General features: G+C 37.2%; 1 long non-coding RNA gene across 3 annotated transcripts in view; it reads left to right on the top strand.

Annotated features, from left to right (window-relative positions):
- Nucleotides 1–22,066, top strand: part of LOC119253341 (uncharacterized) — a 49,674-nt gene extending 27,608 nt beyond the window's left edge. Inside the window, exons 4-5 of one of the 3 annotated variants that reach the window (XR_008553244.1) lie at nt 5,715–5,793; nt 21,850–22,066. This is a non-coding gene — a long non-coding RNA (uncharacterized LOC119253341). The remainder of the gene's footprint in view (nt 1–5,714; nt 5,794–21,849) is intronic. The other 2 variants (XR_005127045.2, XR_005127046.2) reach the window with 2 other exon arrangements.
- Nucleotides 22,067–23,205: the final 1,139 nt, after the last annotated feature.

Raw genomic sequence — 23,205 nt, 5'->3', positions numbered from 1 at the left:
TCACAGGCTGCAGGGAGGGATGTTTGCCTATAATTGCTCCCCTCATACAAATGCAGAGAACAACACCACTGTTCTATAAGGAAAAAGGAAATGACAATAAGATTAAGAGCAGGGGGTGTTGATCATTACAGCCTGAGAAAAACTTAAGGTCTCCCCATAACGACTGCCCCCACCCCCAGACCTAACAAATATCAGAAACCGATGGTCCTTCCTTTGCTATTTGTTCTTGGATGCAAAATTCTTCATTAAAGTTGAGGGATTAAATATAGCACTTTAGCTAATTAATTATAGTTTGATCATTTTGACACCTCCAAATGACTCAGCCACATACCTTGAAGCTTTGTCAACTCAATTGCATCTTTATTTTTGTTGCCTTTAACCAACAATGAAGACTAATGCCACTCTTTCTAGTTTTCAATCACCTCTACAGAAGTGCTCCCCTGGCAATGTGCAAGGACAGACCTAATTAATCCCTCATCTGCCCTCCGTGGTGTCTATACATCACCCTGGCAGTTGGAACTGCTGCTTGTTTTAAGGCTATTGCTAGAATGAAAAGCTCATCTGTTTTTCAATAATTTTACCACAGGTGGTGATTTGTAATTAGAAAGGGCAGAATCCAAATTTTGGTATGTGTGCTTGTGTGCGTGCATGCGTGTGTATGTGTGTGTGTGTGTGGTGCTTTGTAATTTATATTAGGCATTTATTGTGGAAGAGAGTAAATGAATGAAAAGCAGTAGCACCAAGGCATGAAATTTCACATCAAGCTGAGCAACAGGCTTTGGGAATAATATATTTTTGGTTTTGATTTTTGTTTTCTCCTTTTTTAAACGAATAAAGTCACATGTAGGTTACAGATCAAACACTTGGAGAAACTGGAAAGCCTGTAAGTTCCAGGGAAACTTAGGATTGACTGATGTACGTCATATTCTTGAGGCGTATGTGTGCCTGCGTGAGTGTATGGAGGTCATTCAAGGAGGCTGGGGTGGAAAGCTCCGCTCTGACTCCAGTTCCACCTCTCTTGGGTCTCTGGTTTCACTCTAAGGGGGTGCCCTTGCATTTCATCATCATCGCAGGTGGAACTGGCTGTTACTGGGAATAAAAGAGAGTTTATGGGAGGACAAGGTCTGTCTAGCAGTAGCAAAACAGCCAGGAGAGGAAGTTTGCTTTCCTGGAGGAGCTGGGTGGAAATGTTCAGATAAAGACCACTTAATTTCAGGATTTTCTCTCTCAAAACTTTATCTACTTTTACTTTCTATCTTTTTATGTATCAATCTACTTTTCCCATCATTGCCTTCCCCCGATACTCATCTGGAGTGTTCTTGACCTATTCAGATCCGAATCTTCACTTTTCAAGACACTGCTTTTCCAGGAAGCCTTCTTCAACCTTCCAGCCTGCCATTCAGCTTCTGTGGACCATGTAGTTTAAGTTTCTCTCTCTAACCTGAAAGATAGATAGCCTGGAACTTCCAAATAGCAATTAAAGCATAACTATCTTGCCTTCCCTACTAGACTGCAAATCTTTGAAGGGCAAGAGTACTCCTTGGGGTTTTCCCTTGGTCCCAGAACCATGTTGTAGAGCTATTATATATATATATATCATCTGTGTACATACTTATGTATAATTATATATGAATATATATAATATATATATATAATTGAATTGGTCTTTATGATTCACAGTGTGAACTGTAAAATGGAGACAATGAATTGACTCAGGTGTCAGGAAGATGAAAGTAGCCTATGCAGTAACAGAAACTTTCAGGTAGAATAGTATGAATCACTGGAAAGAAATGATCATATAGTTTCCTGCACAGTTTTTGTTTTTAGACACAGTTGGTTACATTCTTTGGTTCTTCATATAGTTTATTTTGGACAAGGTGAATAAAGGAAAACTTTGGTGTATAATTTCTTCATAGGTTGCTATGGCTGGTGGTGACAGTGGATGGTGGGGGAAATATGGAAAAATGAAACAACTCTTCAGTGGTTTCTGCCAGTTTATATTTTTTTTACGGAAAGAGTCTATTTTTCACTTCTTAGTAACAAGGAGGGATAATGACACATCTGTAAAAATAAGAGACCTGTGGCAGAGATCAGGATGCTCTTCCACGTGAGGTGATTTCCCCATTAAAAGGAAACTCTTGCTTTGTTCTCCAGGACTCTGTCTGCACAAGAACAAGCTTAGAGAAGAACGAGAGACTGGCTTATACCACGCTTTCCAGTCTATAACATGCTGATCTTTTTTTTTTTTAAGATTTATTTATTTATGTATACAAGAGATGGGTGCAGGCCAGAGATGCCGGGTGGTGAGAGGATTCACTAGAGACAGAGCGGGGAACAGAACAGGCAGACTGACTGAAATACACTGCTGAGGGGAGCAGAGGGCGAGTCAGGAAAGGTCTGCTGCACCACGTGGGTAGCTCCCTGGCTGGGGATCGAACTCATGCTGCAGTGGCTGCAGACAGCTTCATAGTGCTGTGTCTTAACCCCTTGCACCACCAGGGAAGCCCAACATGTCAATCTCCTTCCAAATGGTGACTGTGGAAAACAGTTCACCTAAGCAATTGGAAGTCATATGGTCCCCATAATATGCTGCCTTCCCACTTAAATAGCCTGTATTCTATGTTCTCAGTCTTCTAATATCCTCACATCCTTAATTTAACATATATAAAGAACATTATCTGCTATGTTCAATTGAAAGTTAGAAAGTAGATACTGTCAAAGCAAGGAATAGCCTGCATCATTTTTAGAGTTATTTTTTGGTTTGGTGTTATGTTGAGGTGCTTTTTTCCTAATTACACTATACCTGGACAAAATGCCTCATAATTTAATCTATTTCATAGTTTTCAAAGTTTTTTTTTATATGCACCAATTTTTATTCCCATTCCATTGTAGAATTATAAGACATTTGTTTTCAGTCCTCTTCTCTTTTTTATAAACTTTCTTTTTTTTAGTTAACTTTCAGGAGCTCACTTGTTCAGTTCATGGCGAATTAAGTTTCAGAATTTCATGATAGGTCACCTCTCTCTGGATGATCTCTTCCACACCCCAAAAAGTCAAATATATATTGCTAACTCAAAACTTGTCTCTCTTCTACGCTCCCTCTCTCTCTCTCTCTACACACACACACACACACACACACATACACACACACACAATCTAAATGAATGAAAGTTTCAGAATACGGAGGAATGGAGATACAAAGAAACATTTCCACGCAGTACATTTTTCTGTAATAACAGGAAAGAGAGAGACTAGAGGTCAGGTTTGACCACATTTGTCTGATATATTCTGCTTAATATATCTTGCCTAATGCCTGGCATATAACTAGAAGTTCAATAGTCTTTGAATAAATAAACATATGTTAATAATGAATAAAACATAATACTTAACTTAGTGGCCCTTCTAAACCTGCACAATATAGAACAAGTCACAAACATAACTGTAATTTTAAATATATAATGTAATTTTAAATATATAAATATTATGCATTGAATTTTAAATGTAATTTTACATTTTCTTGGAGTCATGTTTAAAAATGTAAAAAGAAACAGGTAAAGTTAATTACAATAATATATTTTATTTAACCCTAAATATTGTCATTGTAGTATATAATCAGTGTTTTATGCTTTTTCATTTCAAACTAAGTCTTCAAAATCCAGTGTGTGTTTTATGTCCACAACACATTTCATTTAAGTTTAGCTACATCTCAAGTTCTTATAGCCACACACAGTTGGTGGCTACCATATAGGACAGCATCTCTCTAAAACATTTGGTTTTCCTGTACATTTTTCAAATGAATATGTGACCTGGAACCTATGATGAAATGAACATTTGGTAAAGAGCATAGCCAGCAACTGCAAATCCACTACATCCTTCATTCTTTGCCCTTTCTAAGAAGTCATATTTTTTTACGCTGATGTCTGCCATGTATTCAAATTCCAGTCACTGAGGACCTATGGTCTAAGCAATCCCTCACCATGGAGAACATAAAACAAAACTGGGACCACAGACCCAGTGTTGTTATTTCTGTTATCAACCCACCTGAAGGGTAGAAACAGTTTTTAAAGTACCTGTTCTTGATTTGAGATCTTGAAAGAAGGAAGGTGATTGAAGGATTTCTGGTTTTACATCATTGGCATGCTCCTAATGAGCCACTAATCATTTCAGGTATAACATATGCAGCCTGTATATATTTACATGCATTAGCACTGGCTGGTGACAAGAAGCAGTTCCTTAATAAAGCATTCAAGACAAATTCTCTGTGACTACTGGGAAAGCCATTTATAAACACATGTGTAATTTTAAAATTAATCAAATTCATTCCTTGATCTGTGCTGCACATGGTGAATAACATCATACAAGTTGTATGCTTAATATTGTATATTTTCATTTATAACTCTAGGGATCTTAAAGCTACATACAAACTGAATTCACTCATTCATTCTATTCATTTATTCATTTTCCCAATATTTACTTAGTGCTTTGATGTATATTGTGCCACGCTGGTGACTGAGGACACAGTGACCACTGGTATCTGTTCTTCAGAGTGTAGGCATATTACTACGAGGACATAACTCCTGCATATTACTTACTCAAGGATTTTTACATACAGTATTTTACAGACATAGAAAAATAGGCTAGTAATCAAATACAGTAGTTATTTTTCATAGGCATGTAGAAGTTCCCCATGTTAACAATGCCAGCAAAATATCCTCTTAGAGAAGGTCACTTTCACAGTTGGTGCACATGTGTTTGAGCAACAGTTCTTTTTTTTTTTCCTCAAATTCTTTTTTATTTTTGCATAGACGGTCTGGGGTATAGGCTAGAGGTGTGGGGAGGGTGAGAGGATTCATCAGAGACAGAGTGGATTTACGCTGGGAAACAGAACAGGTGGATTTACTGAAATACACTGCTAAGGGGAGCATAGGGTGAGACAGGCGAGGTCTGCTGCACCATATGTGGGTTAGCTCCCTGGCAAGGAATTGAACTCCAGCTGTAGTAGTGAGAGCACTGAGTCTTAATCTCTAGGCCATTGGGGAGGCCCCATCAACATTTCTATCAACCATGTTACAGTCTTAGTGCTTCCCCCAACATCACCTGTTCTCAGTCTCTAGACAATCAAAGTGGAGGGAGTGGGAGAAGCAATACTTCATCTACTGCAATTCTACCGCAAACCTTCACTGAGGCCACCTGGGACTGCTGAGGCTTACGTGCCCACATTTCCTGCTCCCCCAGTGGAAAAGACCCCACCGAGGACTCTGATGCTCCCTCATGAGCTTGCCAGCATTGTTTCTTTCTCTAACTTGCTGTTTCTCTTAGTCTCTGTTGTCCCTGTAGCAGTTCCTTGGCATCTTTTGGGTGCTTCCAGGTCTCCATAACTCACCTTTGTTTTAGTCAGATTTAGCAGAACAGACACACACACAGTAGAAGTACCAGGACCCCTAGCAATCAGTTCTTTCAGATGGTTGTCCTCCACAGTCTAAGCAGGGTGCATAGTTCCTAGAGAAGGGGCTGCATCAGAGAGGGTTAGAAGTAGTCCCTTACTGTAAGTTTCCAGAATCATTTGTCCCCTCTCTAGACAGTCTTTGCTCCACTACTGGGTCTAACTCATCTTGCCAGACACATACTGCAAAAGAGTTATTATTTTTTTTCTCTTTGTTTTTCTATTATCCAACTGCATTCTGGATTTAATGAAGTCTTCTCTCCTCCCTTAGGTGGGCTGATGTGTGAATACATTTAATTGCAATAGTGAACAAGACTTCAAGATTTCTTCTTAGATCATCTTGGCTTTCGGTTAGACACTTTTTGAAGTGTTCCTGATTTTGGGTGGTGGGTAAGGTGTCTGTGTCAATCCAGAGTACATGGAATGTGCTGATTCTACCTTTTCAAGCCAAGTGGTTGCCTCATTGAGAAAGGAGCATTAGGAGAAAGGGAATTTTAATGTATGTGATCATTAAGCTAAGTAACAAGACATTGATCCATTCTTTGAAAACCTAACTACTTCTTTAGCAGCTAATAAGTATTTATTATGTATCTACTCTTTGAATCCAGGCTTTCATTAGGCTAAGCTTTTAGAATAGGGAATATATTCTTAGATCATGGTATTCAAGGTGTATTTTTTTGAAAAAATAAATAAGAGAATATGTTATATGAGATTGAATATTCCCATTGACTTTAATGGTCATTGCATGGAATCTTTCTCATATGGCAATTAGTAGGAAAACTGTGATAAAATCCCCAACTTTCTATTCCACATGCATTTTGGTTTATCAGTACAACACCTTTGTGACTTTTATTTTCCTAGGAAATTGCCAAAATTTAGTAGGTGAATCTATAATCACATGAATTTAGATATCCTCTCAGGAATATAGATAGATAGATCAATCGATGTATAGACAGAAATATATATAGATACAGATAATAGATAATATGTATATATAATACTATGTTACTAGAGTTTCTGTAAACATCATGATATTTGCTTCTGAATCAGCAGTTCTAACAATGCTAAACTGAAAAATTCAAACAAAAATTTGAGTTCTGTAATATTTCTGATAGTCCAAAGTCTTACAGTCCCTCCCATTATGGCTCTCTGCTTTCTATAAACCTTGGTAGTTATCACCACTGATAACAGGGCATATTAAACTCTTGAATTTGATATAAACCATAATATTATCTTTAAATGATTCAGTAGGGAGTACTCCTGAGTGAATCATCTGCTTCCACTCTTCTCTAAACTGTTGGGATGGGTAATAAGGGGTGACATGCTGAGAACTGTAGCACTTGGCATCCTTCTTAAAATGAGTCCCAATCTTCCCCAAGTAATTTCATGCAAGATGCAATCATCCTTAAACTTTTCAGGACATTAAATGGTACCCTATTAATCTGTAAGTATCTTTCTAATTGCCACTTTATATCACCTCCCATAGGCATTGTGAAAATATAGATGATTAAGTAGAAAAACAATGCACAAATGCACAGTCATTACTTACCTACTTATACATTTTCCACTCCTATCCACAATGGAGGAAAATAAGATTGAGAAAAGGATATCAGGGTACATGCCTCTAGGCCTGGCTTCTCTTCCAAACCTTGGACTCTCTCCCAGACTCCAGTTTTACCAACCTACCTGGGAAAGTAAACAGCCAAGTGATTTTCTGAACATTTCTGCCAGACCATCTTAAAGATTCCGTATCAGCACTTGTGTTTGTATGTTCTTGAAGTGTCAGAGCCAAGAAAGTTTTATATCACCTCACGGTGACTTGACCAAAAATCCAACGGACTTTTATTCCCCCAAGTGATTTACTTTGCCATTTATTTTCAGTTCTAGCATGAAATGGTATGATGAATAAGTTGCAGTCCTAACAATCCACTGCCTCAATGTGGCAGCGGACAGGAGCCTATGTGTTCTCAACTTGGTGACAGTCATTATGTGGCAGGGCTTGTCAGAAGCACAGACAGGGCCTCAGGTTGTTAAGTGTAGGCCTGGCTCTTCCAGATGAATGGGAACTGACAGGAGTGATCTCTGTAACATGGAAAAGAGTGATGACATGAGAACAATGACGTGTTTGGGATTGAGCACAGATATGTCACTCATAATGACCAGAGAAATGATAGGGCACTTGCATTAACTTCACTTGATTTTTTTTTTAAAGATGATCTTTGTGCTAAGAACCAGAGCAAGTAGAGAGTCATGAATTGGAAAAACCAATCCCTCCCAGACCATTACTTAAGCAAAGGTGCACTAATTGGTATTTTGTGATACTAAAACAGTGATTCTTAGCCCTGCTCATTCAAATCCTGCCCACCTTTCAACCCCCATCCTGTTCTGATTTAATTGACCTTGAGTGGGACACAGGCATTGATAAGCCCCCAAATTTCCCCTGACAATTCTGACACAGGGCAGTGGCTGAGGACCACTGCATCAGAAGACCCCAAATAAATATCCTGAAAAATGGGCATAATTTGTACCACAATAATTTTCACCACTATATTGCCCAAGAAAGTCAAATATCTCTTATTTTATGTAATATACAAGAATTGCTATTTTACATACATATGAGACTATTATTATATTTTTAAATGTCGTGACCTGAAAACTCAGCAAGGTTAAAAGAATTAGGTTGACTCATCCAACAAGTCATTCGGTTGTGTAAACACACATTTCACCACTTTTCTTCCTCTCCAGTGACCTTTCTTTGAGTGAGAAGTTAATATTGATTGTGAACTCCAAATAAACAAGTGATACTTGACCCTAGTCCAATATGAACTTTAAAGATAGGAGAGAAAAAGGGACATGACACCTGTTTATTCAACAATAAAATTATGCTGGTCTTTTTATTTGGTGGTGATGCAGACCTATTGACATTAGAAAAGGCAAATACTTTCAAATTTTCATTTAACTGAGGCAATTGCTTTCACACTTGCTTTGACTCCCACATATTGTGACTCATGCATGGGGAAGAGCAGGGGGTGGGGTGGATCAAATTATAACAAAGATCAATAATGAGTTGATTCCTTCCTCTTCCACTGCCCTCTTGCCTCTCATTTGGGATTGAGCTCCCAGTTCAAATGCTATCTCCCATAAAGATCCAAGAGATCTTTTTCACCCCGTATATTTTCCTAAGGTTATTTATATTTTAAACATTATCTCTAGTATAAATTGAAAATAATGCTGAGAGAAAAAACAGGTTAGTAATACAGATAGTTATATTAGACAGATATACCAGATAGTAGATAGATTAATGAAATAGGCTGTTTAGACTATGAAGAATGGTCATTTCATTTTGTGGTTGTGGGGACCAACAATTTTGATTGAGAAATATGATGGCCATTGAGATATTATTTTCCAAATATAAAAGTTTTCAAACTGTAAAATTTATTTTCTTAAAATACTCCAGGGCATGACAGCAATTAGAAATATGCACCTGATTTATTTCCAAACACCCATGAAAACAGAAAAATGTTAATGTCACAAAGTTTCTCATCAGAACAATATAATGGAAGTACCAACCTTAACTTTAAAATGGGTAGGATGATATTCTGCTCCCCACTCTGTCTCTGGTGAATCCTCTCACCCTTCTGTGCATCTGGCCTGAACCCCAGTTCTTGTATAAATAAAATCTTTAAAATTGGTAGGATGAATTGGCAAATCTTATTCATCAACTAGTGCAAACCCTAAAGTAACTCAGCTAAACAGGTAAGTAATGGTAAAAGATTAGATAAGCCCATAATCACCCCCCTTCATACTTGGTTCAGCCCCCAAATTCTCTTACATCAGAGAATTAATATGTACCATCAACAACTTAACCTGGGTTTGATATCACTAATTCAGAAACTCAGAGGTGTCTTCTGCCTCGCTGAGTTCTCTATTTCAACCCCATTAGTACCTCTGTGTGGTTCCTCTTTGAGGAAGTATGACAATTATTCTGAAGTAGCCAGGAGTAAATGGTCAGGAAAACTCACATCCAGCTTTCTGGAATGTGCATCCAGAACTAGATGAGGCAGAAACAGGCAGGACATGGGGCACTGTAAAACATTGAGTAAAGGAAAACCAGAGTGCTTTAAAATACCAGGAATACTAATGAGCCTCCCAAAGACAGAACTAGCAAAGTGAATTCACCAACCATGTTTAAGAAAATAATTTAAGAAATCTTTGATGTTTCTGGTGTACAGAAAAAAATATAAGTAGCAGATGAGGAAAAGAGTTATTCATTCTTCATTTTTCTTTTTATTCTACTTTTTTCATTTATAGCTCATAAATAAAAGTAAACTAATTTAAAGAAATGAATTTAGGCTAATTTCAGATTCTCTTCCAGACAGGAAAAATTCACAATTTGAAAATATTCTATTTTAATCATAAACAGATGTGGAACTTATAATGATTTATGGCACTACAATGTTAATTAAAAAAGACTTCTCAAAATTTTAAGATGGCAGCAAAAGAGGTACTCATTGTTGGAGCTGGTATATATGGGTAGAAGCATTTTGGAAAATAATTTGGCAATTTGTGTCAAGACTCTTCAAACAGTAGGTTCAACTTAGAAGAAATCTATTCTCAGGAAGAATCAAAGTTGAAGAAAGATTTGAGTATAAAGAGATTTAGTTTATCATTACTAGATATATTAAAAATAACATGTATAACATGAATAGAAGTATGATAACAACCTATAAGATTATTATACAGTTATTTATAATGTTGCCAAGTAATATTTCACAAAATTGTAGACGAATCTATAAACTATTATATATATTATTAATTATTAACTATTATTAATCTATAAACTATTATATATATTATATACATATATATGTCCAAGTACATATATATGTGTGTATGTATAATACAATACCAAATTTTAAAAATCCACATGGAATAATATACATTTGACAGTACCTATTTCATTTTAAAAACATGGAAAATTCTTGGAAGGAACTTAATATCTCTTGTGGTGTTATCAAGGGTTATCTTTCCATGATGTAATCACAAGTAATTTTTAATTGTTATACTGTGTTATATATTTAAATTTTTCTATCATAAGCTGGTGATAGTTACATGAAGAGTAATTATATTTTAAGTAATAAAATATTCTTCATCAGATAAATTCAATATCTTGTATTCTTATCTGAGATATGAGATAGCAAAAGACTCTTAAAAGGAATCATAAATGGGGTCTCCCTGGTGGCACAAGGGGTTAAGCACCACACTATGAAGCAATCCACAGCATCCGCAGCATGAGTTTGATCCCTGGCTGGCCAGGGAGCAACCCACATGGCACAGCAGACCTCTTCTGACTCGCCCGCTGCTGCCCTCAGCAGTGTATTTCAGTCAATCTGCCTGTTCTGTTCCCCACTCTGACTCTGGTGAATCCTCTCACCCCCCACACCTCTGGCCCGTACCCCAGTTCTTGTATGCATAAATAAATAAATCTTTTAAAAAAAGAATTATCAATGTCAAATGATTAGTACAAGGAATGAGTCTTCTGGAAATTCAGAAGACAAAGATGATTTCTCAGGGAAAATGGAGTATCTCATGAAAGATAGTTGAAGTCTGACTCAGAAGCCTTGAATGCCAGACTAAGAAAGACAGATTTTATTCCGATGCAAATGGAAGCCCTTGAGGAGATTTTTGTAGTCCTAATAAATGAATATCCTTTGTTCTTCTCTAGTAAAGCTGGTACCTTGAAAATGTATATGCATATGTGTATTCATATCTGAACGTATGTACACTGACTGTATTCACCCCTAGGCAAGAAATAATGTGTCTATAAAGAAGAAACAGGAAGAACGATTAAGGCATTCGTTAATTAGGGTCCATTTACATTTCCAGAGTCAGCTAAAATCATCCACTTATTTAAACGGAAATCTCCTCAGTTTATTACAGTCATTATTACTCGGCAGTAAGAGATAACTAGTTTGAATTTCACAAGTAGAGAAAATTGCATAGTCTGTTGCTTCTCTCAGGGGTCACTATTAGTCAATGTTTGAGTAAAAAAAAATACAGTTCTTAGAAAACAAAACAGAAATTTATTTAGTACCTACTATGTATAAGGCAGTTGAATGAATTTTATATACAATTTCATATACTCTCACAGAAACCCCAATAGGGCTGGTATTTATAATCTACCCTAATGAAAAAGGAGTTTGAGAAAGATGTTTAAAAAAATTCCATGTACATGGTCAAGGTAAGCCTAAATTGAAAACCAGCACTGTTTTTCTGTTACCATCAATGCAAAACAATGGATGATAACATCACACTAAAGCACACCATTAACACTACTGTTACTGTTGAATTATATACATATATTTAAAGATTTATTTATTTATGCATACAAGAGCTGGGGTACAGGCCAGAGGTGTGGGGGGTGAGAGGATTCACCAGAGACAGAGTGGGGAACAGAACAGGCAGATGGACTGAAATACACTGCTGAGGGGAGCAGTCTGAGTCTGTCTCAGTGCTGAGACAGGAGAGGTCTGCTACACCATGTGGGTTGCTCCCTGGCTGGCTGGGGATCGAACTCATGCTGCAGAGGCTGCAGATTGCTTCATGGTGCAGTGCTTAACCCCTTGCACCAGCAGGGAGGCCCCGAATTACATACATTTTTGAGAATATGCATATGTCTCTATAGTACATATGTATACTATACATGTATAGCTAGTATGCATTTATGGATGATACATATACATTCATTGTAATAATACATTTCAACTTATAATTCTAGTAACTTACTGAATTTGTGCTGTTTTTTAATGCACTGTTATATATAGCTATATATATCTAATAATACATCAATGTAAATTATACACAAATGCTTATGCACAATGTGTAGCTCATACCTTAAATAATATATAAAATAGATGAAAGCATTGCCATTTTATATACACATACATGTATAAAAAGTACATTCCCACTGTCTCAGAAAACTGTTGGCCACTGAAGAGCATGTGCTACAGTGAGGAAACTTTGCCCCTCATGCAAAATAAGTTCTGACATTACTCAGCATAGTTAACCTTGAAGGCGAGAGTTGATGTTTGTCTGGAGTCTAGGGACTGTACATTCCTAAGAAGGACTTAAGAATCTCCAGGTGAAAACATGGAGACACCTCTTTTTTCCTTTCTTTTACCAATCCCTGTGCGCATTTCCCCAATACCTACAGCCCCAACACTCAGGACAGAGTTCCCATTTGGAGGAGGGGGCAAAGCCCCTCTGCCTTGACTCTAATTCTATTCTATATTCTCAAAAGATCAGCTCTAAATCTGGTCCCTGCCGTGAAAGGACAATCACCTACTAGTTAAATTCATTCAGCTCTTTATTCAGCAAAACGATGTAGCGTTTTCATCAGTGAACCAAAAAAATCAAGCGTCGAAGAAGGCTGTAAAGAGCCCTTGGTGGGAGTTCACAGTTCTGCACAAAGGCGGTGGAGACTGAGCTGTCACTCCTTTTCTTAGTCTCAGTACCCCATGCATAGCACCAGCTCTAGCGTGAAGGGAGATTTAAAAGCAACTAAGTACATATAAACATTTCTCATTCATTATCTGGGGTTTCTGCTACTGGGTGACATATCATTAGTCCTAGTGTAAGGCAAGCTTTAAAAAACGTAATTACTTAATCATGCAGTTAGCTTCCCATCAATCCTAGCAGCATTTGTTCTTAACTAGCTTTTAAGAACAAAATTAGGAGTAATTTGTAAACAAAAGTAATTGAAGAAAGGCAGATATTGCCAAGGTGTTGACAGCATTAGCAAACATTATTGTTTCCCTTAATACCACCACAGCGCTGCAGTTAACAATAGGTAGCGGGCAAAAGGCAGAGCTAGGGAATTAGTAGGTGGCAAGCTGAGGAAGTGTAGCAGTGGGCAAAGTGGTCTTTCTCCTGCCCCTATGGGCATCCAACTCCAACAGGTAGGGGGACCCTCTACTCCTGAGTTGATTTGTATTATAATTTGATAACTTGATATATTGTGTGATTTAACATTTTTAATATGACTGTGAAATTAATCTCATTATATATTTCACACATTATTAGACATTGACTCTAAGAATTTTCCTCTAAAAGGTGCAATCCCATCCATATGTACCAAGGGTATACAGTTTTCATCTGGTGAGACCAAACCAGGCAAGTCTAAGCAGAGACAAGAAAAGTGGAGAGCAGCGCTTTCCCCAGAGAAGCTTTGCTTGTCTTTATATCTGACTTTTAGTTACAGGTTTAGCAAACTTGCAGTGCACCTCACTTTTGGGCCAGGCATGGTGCTAAGCACTTGAGAAATGGCAAGGAACTCATGATTTTGCGAGAAGAGAAAAATGGAAGTCCCAGAAGATCACAAAGGAAGGCTTAAAACAATTATGGAATATTCCAAGAGTTAGCATCTCATTCTGCCTTTGGTTTGAGGCTTTCCAGACTTCCAACAATTACAAAGAATAAAAATCACACACGCAGAAAGGAGGTAAAGTTGAGATTCGATCTTAGGTTTTTATTTTTATTATCATTATATAATATGATGATGACAAGTGTAAATACCTTTCTAGAATCTACTACAATTTTACAGGAGTCCTGAACCTGGAGTCACCTCACTGAGCTTCACCTCTGCTTCTAAAGCCTCTACTGTGTGACTTTAAGCGGGTCATGGATACCCTCTGAGCCATAGTATTCCCACTGTAAACATTTGTATTGAAGTACTTTTACCACACTCTGTAACTGTAAGGATCTAATGGATAATAAAAGGAACAATGTTTTGTAAATTTTCATTTTAGAAGATATTAATGCTGTTTGAATCCATTTATAGTAAGTATAGGAACAAGAAAAGTGACCTATAACAGTAGAAATTAAAATATGGTTGCCCTAGAACAGCAAAAAGTTGGTCGGTAAAGGACACACATGAGACTTTCTAGGCTAATGGAAATGTTGCATGTCAGTTGTCAATACCCACCAAGTTCATTCATTCCATGTAAATGGTGCCTCAAAATTACATTGAAAAATAAGATATGATTTTTATTAAGGTTCTTTTGAAACTAAATATATCTTTTCACAGCAATTGCTGCCATCTCATAAGTAAGTTGAAATTCAAATATGGACACTCTTCTTTACAGCCTTAAAAACCGAGGCACTACTAATCATCATGAACTTGAAGGTTATTTCCAACATAAAAATTAAGATGAAAATGTAATGTTGCTCATATTTTTCTATGGGAGAAAGTATGACCTAATTTAAATGTACCAGGAAGAGAATATTAATTGTGGTTTGGGAATAGATCTGATAGATCTTTTGATCCACTAATTTATTGGACAACAGATATTGTTGCCAAAGCAAGCATGGTGTCTTTATACAGTATTTTGGACTAGGTAAATAATACCTCATTTCATTTTTTTTACAAAGTGTAGAACAATTTTTGCTCTCTGTAGGGCTTTATGATTCTAACATAAGCAACAGTAAATGAATGTATTTTTCTTGGTGCTCAAAGCATTTGACCTTCAGAAAAATTATTTATTATATCTATATCTGTATTGTTACGGAAGGATTTCATCAGGTAACCAAGCAGTACTCAGAGAAGAAGAGGGCAGCTCTTTATTTACACCAGCGGGCCCAGAGGAGATCTCTCTCCAAAGTCTGAGCCGTGAGCAATTAGGCAACAGAATATTTATTGTCCAAAGCAAGGGGTATATCCAGCTGGGATGCATGAATCAGGCGTGTAGCCTTCAGAGTGCTTATCAGTTGTTCCATGAACTTTCAGTCTACAGGCTACGTCCCAACTTCAGCTAATCAACAGGTCGGCCTGACATTTTTCACTTTATTATATTTATAGATAATGGAATAGAATTCAGCCTTTATCCTGACATTTGCAACAATGCAATGATATAAATAAACTCAGAGAGCATTATGTTAAATGAAATAAGCCAGGTGCACAAAAATATACATATTGGATGATTTCACTTGTATATAGAAGCAGAATATAGAATGGTGGTTACCATTCTGGGGACAGGAGGAAATGGGGAGATATTGGTCTAGTGGTACAAAGTTTCATTTATGTCAAATGATTAAGTTCTGGAGAGCTTAAGTACAAATGTGCTAACTGTACCTAACAGTATTCTTATATACTTAAAATTTGTTAAGAGACTAGAACTTTAGTGTTCTTATCACACACACACACACACATTCACACACACATTCACTCACACACATAATAGCTTTCTGAGGTAGTGGACGTGTAAATGAAATTACTGTGGTGCTTGTTTCACACTGTGCATCGAATAATCAAATTGCATATCTTAAACATATAAACATTTAGTTGTCAAATATTCTTCAATTGAAAGAAAAACTACATTCCCATTCAAATATGAAAAAAACCCAATTGTTGTGTTGGGTCAAGTTTTCACAATCAAAAGAAAATCAACAAACCTCATTGAATGTCTGTGTGCCCAGAAAAGCAGAGTTAAAAGGGTTGAAATAATTATCCAGATAATTATCTAGGCCCCAAAGTGACTTTTATTGGTTTAGATAGATCATTTGGGGCATAAGGAGACTTTTAATTATCTGTAAAACTAAATCACTCTATTATATAGTGGATTACTTCTTTAAAAGATTGAGTAAAAATTACTTGCTATAAATGTAAACATTTTGACTGGAAAAATCTTTTACAAACCTTCAAAACTTGAAAAACACTCATCAGTTTAGGTTTTATATCAGCGAGTTAGGTAAGACTTGGAGAACTCTCTAATCATGAGGATTTCTCAACATTCACAATAAAAACAAGGCAGTTTGTTGCCTTGTCCTTAAAAAAAGTAATTAACTGCAGTGGCCAAAGTAAAACTATCTATCTGGGGATCAAGTTGAGGTTGGAGTAACCCAAACATTTATGGGTCACTATGAGAAGCACTTGCCAAAAATAAAAATCTTTCTCTGTCTAGAAGACATAGTGAACACCTCTATTATCATCATTATTATCATCATCAATTTTTATATAACTACCTTTATGTAAGGTTCTGTCAGTCTATGATGTACAAATTGGTCTCTCATGTCTCTATAAATGCAAAAATAATTTGATTGGAAAGTATGATCAACTACAATCATGTTGAGGTCTTGGCTTCTTTCCCTATCACTTTGCTCTCCTCCTGGGCTTATGATTCTAACAGAGCCTAGTGTTTTAAGAAAGAAGATGCATTGAGAGGGAGATAATAGACATAGAAAACAAAATTATCCCACAGTGGAAACTGTTGTGGAACCTGCAGGACCCAAAGAAGCATCTCCTCAGTCTTTACCTCTACTTCAGGATCAGAGTCAGTTGGAAAGTCTCAAAATCTGGAAGTTGGTAAGTAACTGTGCACAACTTCATGGTGGGAAAGAACACAGACTTTGGAGCCAGAGACATCTGGATTTAGTTCTAAACTCTGCTTTTGGTTACTTAATCAAGTAATAATAAGGACTTTGCATGTATTAACTTATCTGTCTTCAACTCAGACCTAGAAACTCTTTCTTGGGATGTTTGAACTGCTAGCTTCTCAGCTCAAATATCACCTTTGTAAATGCTCAGAGATTTTCATCTCAATTTTTTTTCCTTCACATCACTGTCCCTCTTTAAAATGTTTTCAACTATTTTCATGTATTTATCATCTGCCTTCTTCACAAAATGAAAGTTTAGCAGAGACAAGGTCTTATCTGGTAACTTCTGGTATAGTGTTACTGTTCAACAACAATAAATCAAGAAATAAATGGAAGGATATCATTGGATGGAAGGACTATCATTATTTCCATGTTACAGATGAAGAAAGTCAGACCAAGGAAAGACAGAAAACTAGCTCCATAGAAAATAAGGCACAGCTGTGATTGTGATCAAACAGTCTGCCTCCACCTCCGTAACCAAGCTAAAACTCGTCAAGTCTCTGTTTTGTCACTGAGCAAATGTGGATACTATCTGCACATTGGGATTGACATAAGGGCATAAGGACAAAAGATAATGAGTGTAAAACCCCTGACACAGTCTATTCAGTCAGGAACCAGCAGATAAAATCTTTCCGGGGTGCTCATGAACAGAGTATAAAGCTGTGCCCGTTAGTAGGATGGTCTCTGCCATTGCTGGTCACCTTTCACCTCCAGCCTGGGGTAGTCTTCTGTTTGTGTAGCTGGGGCTTAAAGTACATGAAATTAAATAAGAAGGAAAAGAAGTGGGCAGTTAATATCTATGCTGTTTCTACCATATTAGTGTACTTAAATTTCAAAATAACTCTTTGAAGTAACCACATTTAGGAGTTAAAGAAATTTAGATTCAGAGAAGTAAAGGAACATACACGGGTACACACAGGAAATAACAGAAATAGGCCTCAGAAGTCCAGGCAGAACATCTTGTTTTTCATCATTTGTCTGCAATACCCCTCACCAGGATGGACACGCTCTGAGGACAGGGATTGTGGTTTCCAGCCATCTGTGCATCTCCAGGTCCATCACAACGTGACACAGAGACACATGCTTGCAGATACCTGCATGTTGCTTCAGTAAATTTTGGCCCAAAGCAATGAAGTCCCATGCCTTTTTCTAATATATCTTGCAACTAACTGAGGCCCCAGACTAAGTCACAATATTGTGACTTCAGGAGACAAACAGGAAATACTTGCAGAGAGCGACATCAGGAATAAGGGTGGCTGCGGTTCTGTGTTTGTGTTGAGGGAACACATTGTTCAGAAAGCATAAGGGCTGGTTTCAGAGGCTTAGCCCCAAAGTGTAAGAGTAAACAATAAGAACTAAGTGTTCTAGGGTCTTAGTGCACTTGGGAGACTTGCTTAAAAATCTACCAGTAAACTAAACTATTAATATTTATCGTGCTAAACTAGGACATGTGGAGAGTAATACTAATTATTTTCATTTGTGTGAGGTTTCCACTTATGTGTCTTGCAAATAAATTCTATTTTCTCTTCAATTCCAATACAACTCTGTAAGTTGGGCCTTATGCACATATTAAGTTACTGAAGAAGGAACTCAATTGAAAAGTTGTTTAGATTTTGCTGGGTTGCACAGCTGGTCAGCATCAGGACTTGGGCTTGAACTCATGGTTCAGTCAGTCATCATCACAGCTGAGCAACTGAGACTGAATATACAGGCTCCGAATTCCAAGAGTCTGTGACCTAGTTGTGATGACACCACTGTATTTAATGCCCTTTGGGTTTATCTATGTTGTTGTAAATGGCAGGATAAAGGCTTAATATAGTATTTCAGTATGTGTGTGTGATTATTCTGAAGGCCAAATGCCTTGAGCACCCAGAAAAAATATTTTCTCTTGCTCATAAGAGAATCATAAAAGCTGGTAGAGTAAAAATTTCTACTCATTACAAAAAAAGGAAATAATGTTGTATTCACCCAGTCCAAGTTGATGTGAAAATACACTACACTTGCTTTGGTAACAATTTATGTTGTCCCACAAGCCAACTGATCAAAAGTTCTGTTAGTGTTGGAGAAATAGGAACAATACGGGAAAGAATAATGAATGGAACAGGAGAGATAGACTGAAGAAAGCAGATATTGAGAAATTAGTAGTCTTCCAGAAAAGATGTTTGACATAACTCAGAGACTGTAATGATAATGAATCCAAAATCTTATTTTCTGTGTATCTTAGACCATTACATATATAAAAGAATAACTCTACTAAAAAGTAAATACCTATAGAGGGCTTTGTTTCCTTATACAAAGGATTCACTAATTAAAATACAGTGATTTCCTTTAGTTAGGGATAAAAGCTAATTTAGATTAAAAAAATAGTGACTTTAGAGTTGAATGGGTTGAGTTCAGAAGATGCTAGAACATTCAAGTAAAAATGATCAGTTGGGCCTTTAATTTTTTAAAAATTCATCCTATTTTCTCATATACACCTAAATAACTACGTAAATTACTTGAATAAATGATTGACTTAGTAGTTATATCTGTTATCTTACCTGCAACAAAAATAACAACAAAAAATGTAAAGTCAAAAATGATTCAAAATTGCAAAAAGACACATTATACAATCCACTATTATAGAACCCCCTATTCTCTTCTTCTTCTACTCTCATGAGAAAGTGTATTTTCCACAAACTATTTGCTGCAAGTCAAATCTTCTGATCCTTTGTGGGAAGATGAGAGCAGGAAGAAGAGTTAACACTCCTATATGCAGCTAAGGTCAATGTAGATCAAATGCATTTCCCTCATGTGTGCTGGTTTCTGTTTGTTTGTCATGTTTGTGTTTGTTTCCAGAAACAATTCCATAAGACCCTTCTACCTAGTCCAGAACTGCGAAATGCTTTGCAATTGCAGACCCTACTAATCTCAGAGGATAGCTCTTGTTTAAAAACTGCACAATGTAAATGGTATCTGGTATTTAATGAAAGCACTGAAATTGCTATATGATTTCACAGATTCACTGCTGAACATGTCATGAGGCAACATTTTATAGGCATTGTAAAATCTTTTTACCACACACAGCTGCATTACCCCAAATTACTCAAATCTGCAAGGCATCTGAATCTCACTCTGTAACAGTAATAGGCTTTGCTGCTTAAAAAGTGATTATGACTAATGCACAAAAACAATTATCACCAGACTTAATTGCCAAGAATTAATATATACATATTCATTCTCACTGACATTTGAGTAATCACTACCAAAGAACTAAGTGATTTTCAAAACTTACAGCATCATGAAGCAGAACTAAGAAAAAATACATTTAATCTGTCAGTTTGTACAAAGGAGACCTTATTGGCATTATTTTTATAAGTCCTAAATGTTAACATTTTTAATACACACTTTGGGTTACTTGTAGAAATTCTGTAAAATATTGATGACTAAAATTGTCCCATAGGGTTGACCTTGCATCAAGAGGAGATAGCAGGAGGTAAAAGAATCCGTAGATTTGGTATCTACCCATGACTCAGTTGTGGACATTTCTTTTTCAACTTAGGGCATAGCATTGTCTTCCATATAAAGAAAACTTTGGGCTAAGCATTGTTAGGCCCTTTTCCTGCACCCACCTTCTATGATTTGATGTTAAATGATCTCAAGGAGAAAAAGTTCACTGAGAAGTTTTGGCCTCCTTTTTTGGAGGGGAAAGATGAGAGAATGTTTAGCCAAAGAGCGGATACAGTGTTTTGTCATAAAGGGTTTTGGTGTGAAAGAAGGGACTTTGAGAGAGACTCCATTGTCTGGTAAATACCATGTGATGGGAAAGTAGAAAAATGGTACAAGAAAGGAAAATGTACACTGACCTGACACAGGAGAAATTTAAAGATCATAATAGTTTCACATTCTTTAATAAGGATAGCAAAGATTTTCTGCTGCTTAGGAAAGTCCACAATCTCCTCTCCTGTTTGGCCTCACAGTTTGTCTATAGGTTATAAGAATGACATGTAGAAAGGGGAACTGATGAGTGCCTCCTTGGGATCCAGTCCATTAAACTCTTCCAAACTCTTTTGTTTTACTTGACCAAATGATGACTTCCAAGTGGAATCCCCAAGTGATGAAAGAAATTCCCTACTTGCTTAGGTTTCTAATTTTTTTAAGATTTATTTATTTATGCATACAAGAACTGGGGTACAGGCCAGAGGTGTGGGGGGTGAGAGGATTCACCAGAGACAGAGTGGGGAGCAGAACAGGCAGACTGAGTGAAATACAGTGCTGAGGGGAGCAGCGGGCGAGACAGGAGAGGTCTGCTATGCCATGTGGGTAGCTCCCTGGTCAGGGATGGAACTCGCACTGCAGTGGCTGTGGATAGCCTCATGGGTTGTGTTTTAACCCCTTGTGCCACCAGGGAGGCCCTGCTTAGGTTTCTAAATGTCTATGTGGAACAGAGACTCCCTGCTAAATCCAAAACCGCTCAGCACTGTTAGATGAGCAACAAATAAACTCAAAGCTTTTGAAAGTTACTTCGTGGTAAAGTAGTTGCTGATATGTGAGCTATAAAGACAATTAGCACCATCTAGAGAGTAACTGCTAAGGTGGGGTAGTGACAGAAGGCAGGGCTCATTGGATTTTGAGATGAGAATAAAAGATTCCCAATGAAAAGCAATGAGAATAAACAATATTTGCATGACTTTCAGTAGTGAAAGGGCAGAGATTAAGAAGTCAAAAAGTTAAAGAAGGAAGATATGTGAGCGGGTTGAGCATGTTATATTATTGAGAAGTTAAGGGCTAGAAGGTCAGGCTCTAGGATCAGACAACCTGAAATTGTGTCCTGGACCCAGCTTAATAAGATACATCACCTTACACTGTAATGCTTGTACCGATATTAATGTTGAGAACCCTACAAAAATGTGGTCGGAAGGCTAGAGCATGCTAAGCATAGAAAATCAGGGACTCCACTATACCTTGCACTCTCCTATTGTTTCCTTTTCCTGCAGAATTGAATGAGGAGTATGAGCATGAAGACCAAGAAGTCAGAAGTGCAAGAGGCTGTCACCGGCAACACACTTTCTGCCCATTTCTTCTTTTGTTTTGTTTCCAAATAAACCCCGACTGTGGTTTTACTAGCTGATTGCCTTCTGGAGGTTGACACTTGATACACATTTGTCATTTAATCCTCATAACGACCCTATTAAGTGGAATTGCTTATAAAATCCCATTTTGGAGATGAAGTAACTACAGTTTACAGAAGTCAAGCATATTGCCCCAAGTCATTTATGGTAAATAATAAAGCTGCAATTTAAAACCAGGTCTATCTAACCCCACAAGCATAGAGTATCTGCTTGGGGGAGGTTGAAATTTGGAAACTGGAAAAACCTTCAAGATTGGGCACGTGCCGAGAGCTCAGAAAACCCGATTGTGCTACAGTTGAGCTGGTCTGTGCCATCTGGGAACACTGACAGGAAGGAGAGATAGTCAGAGGCCTCTGAGCACAGAGCACCATTGGCACTTTGATCACTGGGCACATCACCGCTCCCACACCACGTGAGGTGAAACTAATGTCCCTTGCCACAAAGAAATCCAGAAATAGCTACGAGAAACCACAAGAACAAATCATCCCTAACTCACATCTCTGCTTCTAGAGTGTGCTGCATATAAATCACTGTTACATTTCATGGCATTTTACTAATATTTAGCTTAATGTAGAAATCAAAAGTCTCTATGTAGCTCTTATATAATTGGAGAGTCTTAATGGTCTTTAATTTGACCATTCAATTTGATCTTTTTTCTTGCTTCCCCTGCTCTTATAATCCTTGTGGGGGTAAAAGGGCTGTGAGCTCAGTAAAGGACTTATCCAATCACATGTTCATTGTAGAGGTACTGTGGAGTTGGAAGTTTGCTAGGAAAGCTAAGAGATGGCTTCTGTGTTCAAAGAATTCCTAATCTAGTGAAAAAGCATGTGAGTCAAATACTATTGAGTTAGGTTTAAAGGTTAAGAGCACAGAGCTAGAGAGAGACAGGATATATCAGTTGAACTCTTAACTCTTCTGGTCACTACTTGGGTGAATTTGGGCACTTGATCTCACTTATTGCCTTGTTTCTCTCAAATGTAAAACAGGAAACTGTCTTACAGAATTGTTAAACGATTTAATAGTAACATGATTAAATGAGCTTTTATACTTAAGGTTAGCTAGATTTGGCTTGTTTAAATGATAGTCTTTTGACTTTTCTCCAAACAATGTTATTGTCTACATTTACCAGGTGATAGGTGCTCAATCTGTACATATAATGAAGAATATAATGTGATCTACATATCATATATGTATGACATATATAACACATATATATGATAT

Source organism: Talpa occidentalis, unplaced genomic scaffold (genome assembly GCF_014898055.3).
Source record: "Talpa occidentalis isolate TD23 unplaced genomic scaffold, MPIMG_talOcc4v2.1 talOcc4.2, whole genome shotgun sequence".
Taxonomy (NCBI): domain Eukaryota; kingdom Metazoa; phylum Chordata; class Mammalia; order Eulipotyphla; family Talpidae; genus Talpa; species Talpa occidentalis.
The sequence above is the reverse complement of the archived record's forward strand: the minus strand, read 5'-3'. Positions and strand labels throughout refer to the sequence as shown.